General features: G+C 41.9%; 1 pseudogene; it reads left to right on the top strand.

Annotated features, from left to right (window-relative positions):
- Nucleotides 1-7,152: 7,152 nt before the first annotated feature.
- On the top strand, nucleotides 7,153-9,088 carry LOC125411577 (WD40 repeat-containing protein SMU1-like; annotated as a pseudogene).
- Nucleotides 9,089-9,481: the final 393 nt, after the last annotated feature.

The raw sequence follows: 9,481 nt of genomic DNA, 5'->3' as shown, positions 1-9,481 counted from the left end.
ACTGTCCCAGTTCCTGCAGGTGCCTGAGTCTATCGGTCCTCATTTCCACAGGAACAGTTGACAGTATGTGAAGTTGATAGCTTACACAGAGCGCATTTTAATAGAATAGATATTTATGAAAGGGGACCATAGAGTCAACAAATACTTGGTAGAAATGTTACATTTGGGATGGTTTCAGAAAAGACGAATAAGATGCTGAGCAGTGCTTGGAATGAGCCTTGCACCTAATTTCTTCGCAAGAGGATAAGCTATTCTCCATGAAAGGATTATTTACTCCAAGCCGAAGAGTCACCGGTTGACACAAACTGGATTTGTTCTTAGCCAGATGGGATCCTTTCAAAGACATGTGTGCGTGTGATTGCAGCTGGGGATTTGTTTCTGTCTTGAGATTTTGATCCACTTCGTCTGAAGTGATACAAAATGACCAGCTGGCAAGTGTGCTTTAGAAGACTTCCTGTGTACTTCACCCTGGACACCAACTTTGACAGCTCCTAAGTTACCGATGATTAGATCAAGGCAAATGGGTGGAGTGGGCCTTTGAAATCCATGGTTTGACTGTATGTGTGTGTGTGTGTGTGTGTGCGTGTGTGTGTGTGTGTGTGTGTGTGTGTGTGTATACAAAATCAAAATGGAAAATTAGCAGCAATGGCTACAATGAAAGTTACTGAGATCCTGACATGATCCTAAATATTGTGCATTTAAATATTGCAAAGACTCTAAAGTGGGTACCATCCCTGAAGAGGCTGTATCATCTGCTTCTCTCACAAAGCTGATGTAACTGTCTGCCTAACCAGCTTCTAGTCTAGGGAGGTGGATGGGGTATAGAAAAACCTTATGAAGAGAATGAGGGGTTGGGAAATGTAGGCCTTCGCATGACTATGTTTACGTGGAATTTTGTGGGTTGCTCTCTAAATATCATCTACCAACAGCAGCAATCTGACATCTTTTCCCAGATGACCAGGTTTTGCTGGCACTATATTGAATGAAGCGGTGAAATGAGGCGTCCTGGTCTTGTTTCAGATCTCAGGGAGCATTTAGTTTTCCCCCATTCAGGGCCAATGTCAACAGTTGTCTTCATAAATGGTATGTGTTATGCTGGGGTTCATTCCTTCTATTCTTCTTTGTCTCCGCATTTCTATCATGAAGCTTACAAGGTTCCACTTCTGCATCCTTTGAGATGACTGCATAGATTTTTACCCATCATTCTCTTCTGGGGTGTGACGTGTCTACTGATTTGTATATGGCAAACCATCCTTCGATTCCTGGTGTTCAGCAGACCTGATTGTGGCAAATCATCTTTCCAGTGTGCTTTTGCATTTGGTTGGTTCACATTTTTGTTGAGAGTCTGTATGCCTAAACCCATTAAGGATATCCACCTGTGAATAATAGGATAATGGGACACTTTGGCCCGTGTGTCCTTCCTATTCTGCTCTGGTGGCCAAGGTGATACTGGCCTCACAGAAAGTGTTTAGAATTTCCTTCCTTTTAGAAAAGGAAATAATAACGTCTTTGAAACAACTTAAGAAGAATTGAGATTAGTTTTTTCAAGTGTTGGTAGAATTCAGGAATGGAGCCATCAATCTAGTCCTGGGTTCTCCTCACTAGATATTCAATCCCATTAGCTATTTTTTTGACCTGTTTGGGTTTTCTCTTTCTTCATGACCCAGGCTCAGTAAAATAGATGTGTCTAGGAATTTGTCCATGTCATCTGGGTCAGCAAACTGATTGGTACTTAGAGATCATAATCTCATCCCATCTTTTCTATTCCTATACTGTCCTTCAGATTGTCTCCCATTTCATGTGTGATCTGATGTATTTGAACCTTCTCTTTTCCTTAGTCTAGCCAGGAATTTGACTCTTTTATCTTTTGTCTCCATTTCATTTCAATGTATTGTTTTTCATTGTTCTAATCTTTATTATCTCTTCACTTTGGCTAACCTTGGGTTTGTTCTTGTTTCTCCAGCTTGTTGAGTTGCAATGATAGTTTGAGTGTTAAAGAACCGTCTTTCTTTCTGATATACATTGCTGTAAATTTTCCTCTTAGTGCTGAACTTCCTGTATTCTATGGCTTTTTTGATTTTGTGTTTTCATTTTCACTTATTTGAAGAATATATATACATATTCATACAAAATAATGAAAAAGAAGATATTTGATATGATTTCAATACTTTTCAATTTGTTGAGATTTTCCCTAGAGAATGTTCCATGTACTAATGAGAAAAATCTGCAGACCCAACACTCTTTGATGGAATTTTCATGTCAGCTTCGTTTGGTCCAGGATGCAACTTAACTTTGATGTTTATACTGCTTTGCCCATTGCTGAAGGTGAAGTGCAAATAAATGCCTCCAAGTATAAAAGCACTGATCCTAAGCTATTTTCTTTGGACCTATCAGTATGGGCTTTAATATTTGGGTACTCCTGTGCTGAAAATGCTATATGTAATATATTCATAGTAGCTATATATGTATGTATATATATACAGATATATATATATATATATATATATATATATATATAGGGAGGGAGAGAGAGAGAGAGAGAGAGAGAGAGAGAAAGAGGTATCATTCTCACTACTAAACTGACTTTCATTTTACATTGACTTTTTTGTCTCTCAACATGATTGGTGATTCAAAGTGTACTTTACCTAAGTATGGCTATTTCTGCTACCTTTTGGGTTCTATAGTTCACTTTCAGTTTGTGAGATCCCAGCAAGCTGGAGATCAGAATAGATTTTTTTTAACACATTAAGAAGACCTTGAGGAGATGCTGAGCAGTTAGGAGTGTGCACTTACTGCTCTTAGGAGTACCCAAGTTCAGATTCCAACACCCACACTGGGAAGTTCATGACCACCTGTAACTCCAGCTTCAGTGTCTACAATGCTGTCATATAACCTCCTCCTCTGTCATATGCATGCATATGTACATACCCACACACAGTCACATACAGTCTCACACACACACACACACACACACATATACACATATACACATATGTGTGTGTGTGCGTATACATAAAATGACGTGCAACCCCTCAGTCTATGAACCTCGGCCTTTGTTAACAAGGACAAAATACACAAGGAATCAGAATTATCTCTTTGAATATCTTCGAACCATGGTGCCTGAAAATAAAAATAGTATGCTGGCATGCTGTACGGATATTTATTTGCTATTTCTCATGTGTTACACATTCACCATTAAATTTTTCTGCTCTGAATTAAACTGCAATTGGTAAGTAGCTTTATCTGGGATCAATGTAAGAAAAATTGGAAAGTTCAATAAGACACATTCAATGAAAAGCTCAAAAACTCCAAGAGCAATAGATTTTGGGGAGTTAAAAGGATCCGAGGGAACGTTAAGCCTAATCTATTTATTTTATTTGTGGAAAGAATGAAAGCCAGAGAGGTTAAGTGGTTGATCTGCTATCAAACAGGTAGCTATTAGCAGGACCACGAGGGGCCCTCTATCTGCAAACATCTGGGAAGCAATGCAAGGTCACTGATTTGATAATTGAGGACGGAGAGTTGAAGCATCAGGCCGCTCGCTCCTCTCCTTCTCAGCTGCGGCACAACAAATGTGCACTGAACTGAATTCTCAGTTAAAAATGTTTCCTCAGCTTAAATAACAGTCATAACTTAAAGCCAGCCTTGGACAGGCGAAGACCGCCCGGAAAATAAGTCAAACATTTTCAGAAATTCAGATTCTTCCTTGTAGTCTCCAATATGTTTGAATATAATTTATGATCAAAACCTTTATGTTCCTACTAACACACCTATTTTCTTTAGTTTCCTGAATGTAATTACTGAGTATAGCTGCTTTGAATAAATGCCAGATGATTTTGAAACAGACTTTGCCATCTTGCTGAGTTTCGTTTCTTGTCATTCCTCCCATCGTGATACAATTCAGACAGCAGGACAAAAAAATAAGCACAAAAATCACCTGAACATTCTAGAAAGTGAGTGCACGTTACCATGGTATAATAAAAATAAGCCTTTTCTTGCCCTTGTCTCCTTGCATAGATCCCTTGCAGTTTCCTAAGTGACAGGGATGTCTTATTTGCTCATAATGAGTCACTTTACATCACTCCTGAGTTTGTGTTAAAGCAAGATCCCTAGGAAGCTGCATGTTGTGGTGAGGTGACCTCCAACTATAAAATTTTATTTTCATTGCTACTTCATAACTATAATTTTGATACTGTTATGAATCATAATGTAAATGATCTATGTTTTCCAGTAGTCTCAGTTGAATCCTGTGAAAGATCCATTTAACCCCCAAAGGGGTCATGACCTCCAGGTTGAGACCTGCTGCTGCAGAGAATGCTGAGCAACCTAAGGAGAAAAGGGTGGGAATGGCAGTCCAAGAAAGGGATTTGATGAGTTCTTAGATCGGTAAAAAGAAAAAGACATCCACACGCCGAGAAGCTGGTGCAGTCCCGCCCCACAGGGGCAGAAGCTCCTGCCTTCCAGCTCTTCCCCTGCCCCTCTTCCTCCGCTGTCTGTCTCTATCCTTGGTAACATCTGTCACATAACGGGCAAGTAAACAGAAATATGACAACTGTTTGGTGGTTGTTTACCAATCATCATGGAAAATTATCAAACCTAGTAAAGGCGTCATGGAAGCCCTGGGGATGTTGATTTATAGCATGTTTGTCTGAAAAAAAAGCAGGCGCATAGAAGCTGTTGTTGCTAAAAAGCAGCTGGGGCTCACTTGTGCCTGCAGGGTAGAGAAAAGGCGGAAGCCTGGCACCTAGGAACAGAAGTTCCTAGAAAGAATGGCAACTTCCAGTGCACCAAGGCTGGTGAGCTGATTAGCATGTCAGTTACTATGAAGACTTCAGCATCAGTATCCCCTTAGGAGCTATTCATTAATCTTCTGTACCTGCCCCAATGTCTCTGCAACCATTAAATAAATTCTTTGGCACACACAAACGGAAAACTCATTTCCAACCAACCGAAAAGCTACAAATGTCATCAGGCAACCTCTGAGGCCCATAGCAGAGTTTCCCCAGCTTCACTGTAACCTGCCTAACTGATGTCCCTACCTGTGTATTTTAAGAGTCTTAATTTATGTCTTTCTTTGTTCTGATATTATAAAAACCTACAATTGTTTCCAGGTTGGAAGATGGGATTTAGGGATATCTAAGTCTGTGTCCCTGGGCCATGGTCATGTGTCTTTGGCTCCAGAATAAACTCTCTCACAAAGAGAATCTTTGAGTGAGGGCTGTGTTCTTACGCCAGCTCTCTCTTCTACTTTCCTTTTGTAGCCGCCTCGGTTGCTGTGGGTCAGACTCCTGCTTGATTCTGAGTGGGTATGTTAGGCGCTCCAGGAGAGTCTGTCGGACTGATCTATTTCATCTCCCTTCAAGGCTAAAGGCACAAGGAGTCACCGTCCTAAACCTGCAGCCCCTTGGGAATCCAAGAACTCAAGAGCCTAGGACAGATGTTCGCCCCCAACCTGACCCACCCAGTGAGTGGGTGCCACATCCCAGAACAGAAACAATAAGCTTTAGAATCCTGGTTGGTCTCCACACCTGATAACAGAAACAGCCATTGATTTTAGGATCGCCTTGCAGGTGTGAAGCTGGGGAAAAAATAAGAGAAGCCCCAGACTGAATAGCGTGGTATAACTAGGCTCCTCCTTTGCCACGGGCCTCGGTTCCTCCTCCATTTAAACCTGAAGCTCATGCATGTCAGTGCCCCAGAGAAAGAATGACGTCACTCTACCTTGTCTTCTCTGTGATTGCTTTATCTGTTTCTCTTCCTGATTCACCCTGATGACATCGCCTATCTTTGCCTTTCTCCATTATTCCCTCCTTTCAACTGGTGGATTGTAACGAGTGGCAAAGCCTAGACTAACAAGACTACTAAGCCATGCTGCAGGCTTTTTCCCAAAAGATAAAAAAAAAAAATACCCTCTGGTTATATAAATAAAGGTAAAAATGTGGGAGCTGGGGCTGGGTGGGTAGCTCAGTAATGAAGAGTGTGTACTGCTTTTCAAAGGGTTGAGTTTGCAGCACTCACAACTGTTTATATAACTCAGCTTCCAGGAATGTGACACTCGCACACACATCAACATATAGGCGCACAGACATAGCACAATCCAAGCAATAAATCTTTAAAAGAACATGGGACTTCGGCACCTAAATGAAGGCAGGGAGGCGGGCCATTGTCTGTGAGAATGAGTCCCTGAGCCCTTAACCCATGGAGTCTGACAAATGTCAAAACTAAATTGCAGGACACTCAGTGTTGAGAGAACGAGAGAATTCATTGGTGTGGGGAACACACTCACACACACACACACACACACACACACACACGCATGTATGCACGCGTGCACATACACATACTTAGCATCAAAAATATTAACAGTAGAGAAAAGTAGTAGGAAATGTTGTTGTTGTTGTTGTCGTTGCTATTGTTTTTGTTGTTAAACTTCACCTGCAAAATACTTAATGATCTCTTTGACTCCCAAGAGCAAACTGGCACCAAATTTAAAAAGGAAAAAAAAAGACTTTGAAAAGAAAAAGACATTCCCTTGGCATAACTTTTTCAAATTCAAGATACCCAACATGCTAATTAAGACTCTGTGAGGGGCCTGACCTTCGATGATGAGTTGCTTTTTCAACTCCTGTGGTTTCTGCTTCTGACTGTGATAAAACTGGATAAAAAAGTCTTCCTTAGATGCAGATTAGGAGCCTTTGAGGTTAGGAACTTTGAGGCTCAGCGGGTCCCGTGGATGGGTGGGTCTCCCTGAGTACACAGTTAAAAGATTAGGTTAGTTCCTTCGCCTGCCTCCTTCTCCCCACTAAATGTCCTTAAAACTTTTGTTTTCTTTCCTAATTTTTTTGAAAGAGAGGCGAATAAATATATCTCATAAGACTCTTTGGTTTTATTGAGGTTTTTAATTATACAAGACAAGGACGACCAAAGTGTTTGGCTCTCAGTCAAAGGATCAAACGACTGATTTTCAAACTACTGGGACTCTGTTAAGATGAGGAACATGTGACCAGTTTTGACAAATAGTATTAATCTTTTTCAAAATCAGAAAAGTTTGCATTCGATGGTTCACTATTAAAACGGTAAAGTTCACATGTCTCGAGGTGTGGTACAATCGGGTCTATGCTGAGTGGGGCCTGGGCCCAAAACGGTCCCATTATGTCTATCGACGTCAAGTCTTCCAGTGTGATTTGTCTTATCACATCAGGTGTTGGCCACCTTACAGGAGGCGACTGCTGTCCCTCTGAGTACTGTGGACAGCATTGAAAGTGCCATGGCTGATATTAACAGTTGCCGTTGGGATGCTGTTTTACAGGCTATACAATCCCAGAAACTGCCGGAGAAAACCTTTATTGACTTCTATGAACAGGTTATTCTTGAATTGATAGAGCTCTGTGAATTGGGTACTGCCTGGTCACTTCCGAGACAGACAGGCAGAGCCCATGATAATGTCAAAGCAAACACAACCAGAATGCTATGTTCCCCTGGAAAACCTCTCAGTCAGGCCGTAGGTTGATCCTTGTGATCTTTGTGATACCCAGGTAAGAGTAGCAAAGAGAAAAGGGTGTTCACTAGGGAAGTCAGTCTGGCACCTCTGTCTCATCTCATGGCACTGCAGGGACAGGCGTTGAAGTGGCGGCGGTGGCATCGGAGGTGCTTTTTCCTGGCATGACCATAGATTTGTTTCAAAGCAGCCGCCAAAGATGAGGAAGAAGCAAAATTTCCCACACAACTGAGCATATTAAGTTTGGTCAGAAATCCCACTTGGAGTGTGTTTGTGTTCAGTTTCCTCCAGATGGCCAGTATCTGGTCACTGAGTCTGTTGAAGTGTGGAACTTCACGACAGGGGAAACCAGGGTTCTGGATCTTAAGCGTCAGGCCCAGGATAATTTCATGATGATGGATGATGCTCTACTCTGCATGTGTTTCGGCAGAGATACTCAAACGTGAGCACCTGGGGCCCAAGATGGAGCGTTCAAGGTGCGGAAGAGTCATACTGAACAGCGTTGAAGAAGATTTGGAAGGGCACAGTAACGGCATCAAGGAGAGCAGGTCAGGTCTTAGTGCCTCTCTGAACCAGACAGTGGGAATTCATACTTTAACATCTGGAAAAACATTGAAGGAATATTGAGGCCATTCTTCTTTTGTTAACCAGGCAACATTTATGCAAGATGAACACAATGTCATCAGTGTATCTCCTGATGGCACGGAGGAGATCTGGAATATGAAGATCACAAAGTTCAAGTACATTTCAGTCCCTGGGCAGTACCGCAGGAACAGATGTTACAGTCAGCAGCAGGACTCTGCTTCCTAGAAACCCAGAGCACTTTGTGGTATGTGACCAATCAAACTCAAGCACGCAGGGGCTGACTGTCAGAAGATTTGGTTCTGGTAAAAGAAGGAAGGTGGTGATGTTGTTTGCTGTACCCTCTCCCCCAGGGTGAGTGAAGCTACTGTGTCAGGGAGGACCTCGTCTCTACTCCTTCAGCACAGTCACTGGCAAGCGGGAGCAAACTCAGATGGCTCACAAGAAGCATGTGATCACCAGGCAGTGGTGACGCACACCTTAAAACTCAGCACTTGGGGGCAGAGGCAGGCGGAGCTCTGTGAGTTTGAGGCCAGCCTGGTCTACAAAAGCTAGTTACAGGACAGCCAGGACTGTTACACAGAGAAACCCTGTCTCAAAACAACAACAAAAAAAAATGTAGCATGGGGTGGGGATCACCCCAATCCACATCAGACTCTGACTGCCGCCCACAGTGAAGATGCACTCCCGAAGCTCTGGAAACATGAATTCAGCCCTTACAGTGCAGCCAGGGAGCATGTACTGAAGGGGAGGGATGTTCATGGTCTACTTTGACTTTTTCATGTCTGCCTTTGTATAAGCCAAGACATTGTTGTCTGGATGAGCCATAAGAATAATTTTGTGAAAATTATTGTTTAAGAAGCAGTTATCATTCAAAGCATTTTAAAAGTGTTCGTTTGTCTGCGTTTAACCGAGGCAGTCATTTAATGTTTTTGTTAATCTTCTACCACAATACTTGAAACGCTGATATTTCTAAATGGAAAACTTTCTTTTGAAATGATAATTAAAACCTGCCTCCTCGCATAAAACTTGTAAATAAGTCACAATATTCAGTAGCTTTGGGTTTTCTCTAAGATTTTAACAAACTTGTACCTTTCTGAAAAGAAGCTGTAAAGGCCTGCACGTGTTGTCCCTGTTTTTAAGAACTGAGAGCTGAAAATTAAATGATCAGTCAGCAGGTAAGAGCTCTGGCTCTTCTTGCAAAGGACCAGGGTTGTGTTCCCAGCACCCACATGGCACCTCACAGCCATCTGTAACTCCAGTTTCAGGGACTACAACACCCTCTTCTGGCTTTCATAGGTACTGCACACACGTGGTACATATGTACACACAGGCAAAACATTCATACACATAAAGTAAAAATAAATTCTTCATTTAAAAAAAAAGAACTGAAGACTGTTT

Source organism: Myodes glareolus, chromosome 18 (assembly GCF_982192425.1).
Source record: "Myodes glareolus chromosome 18, mMyoGla1.1, whole genome shotgun sequence".
Classification (NCBI taxonomy): domain Eukaryota; kingdom Metazoa; phylum Chordata; class Mammalia; order Rodentia; family Cricetidae; genus Myodes; species Myodes glareolus.
The sequence above is the reverse complement of the archived record's forward strand: the minus strand, read 5'-3'. Positions and strand labels throughout refer to the sequence as shown.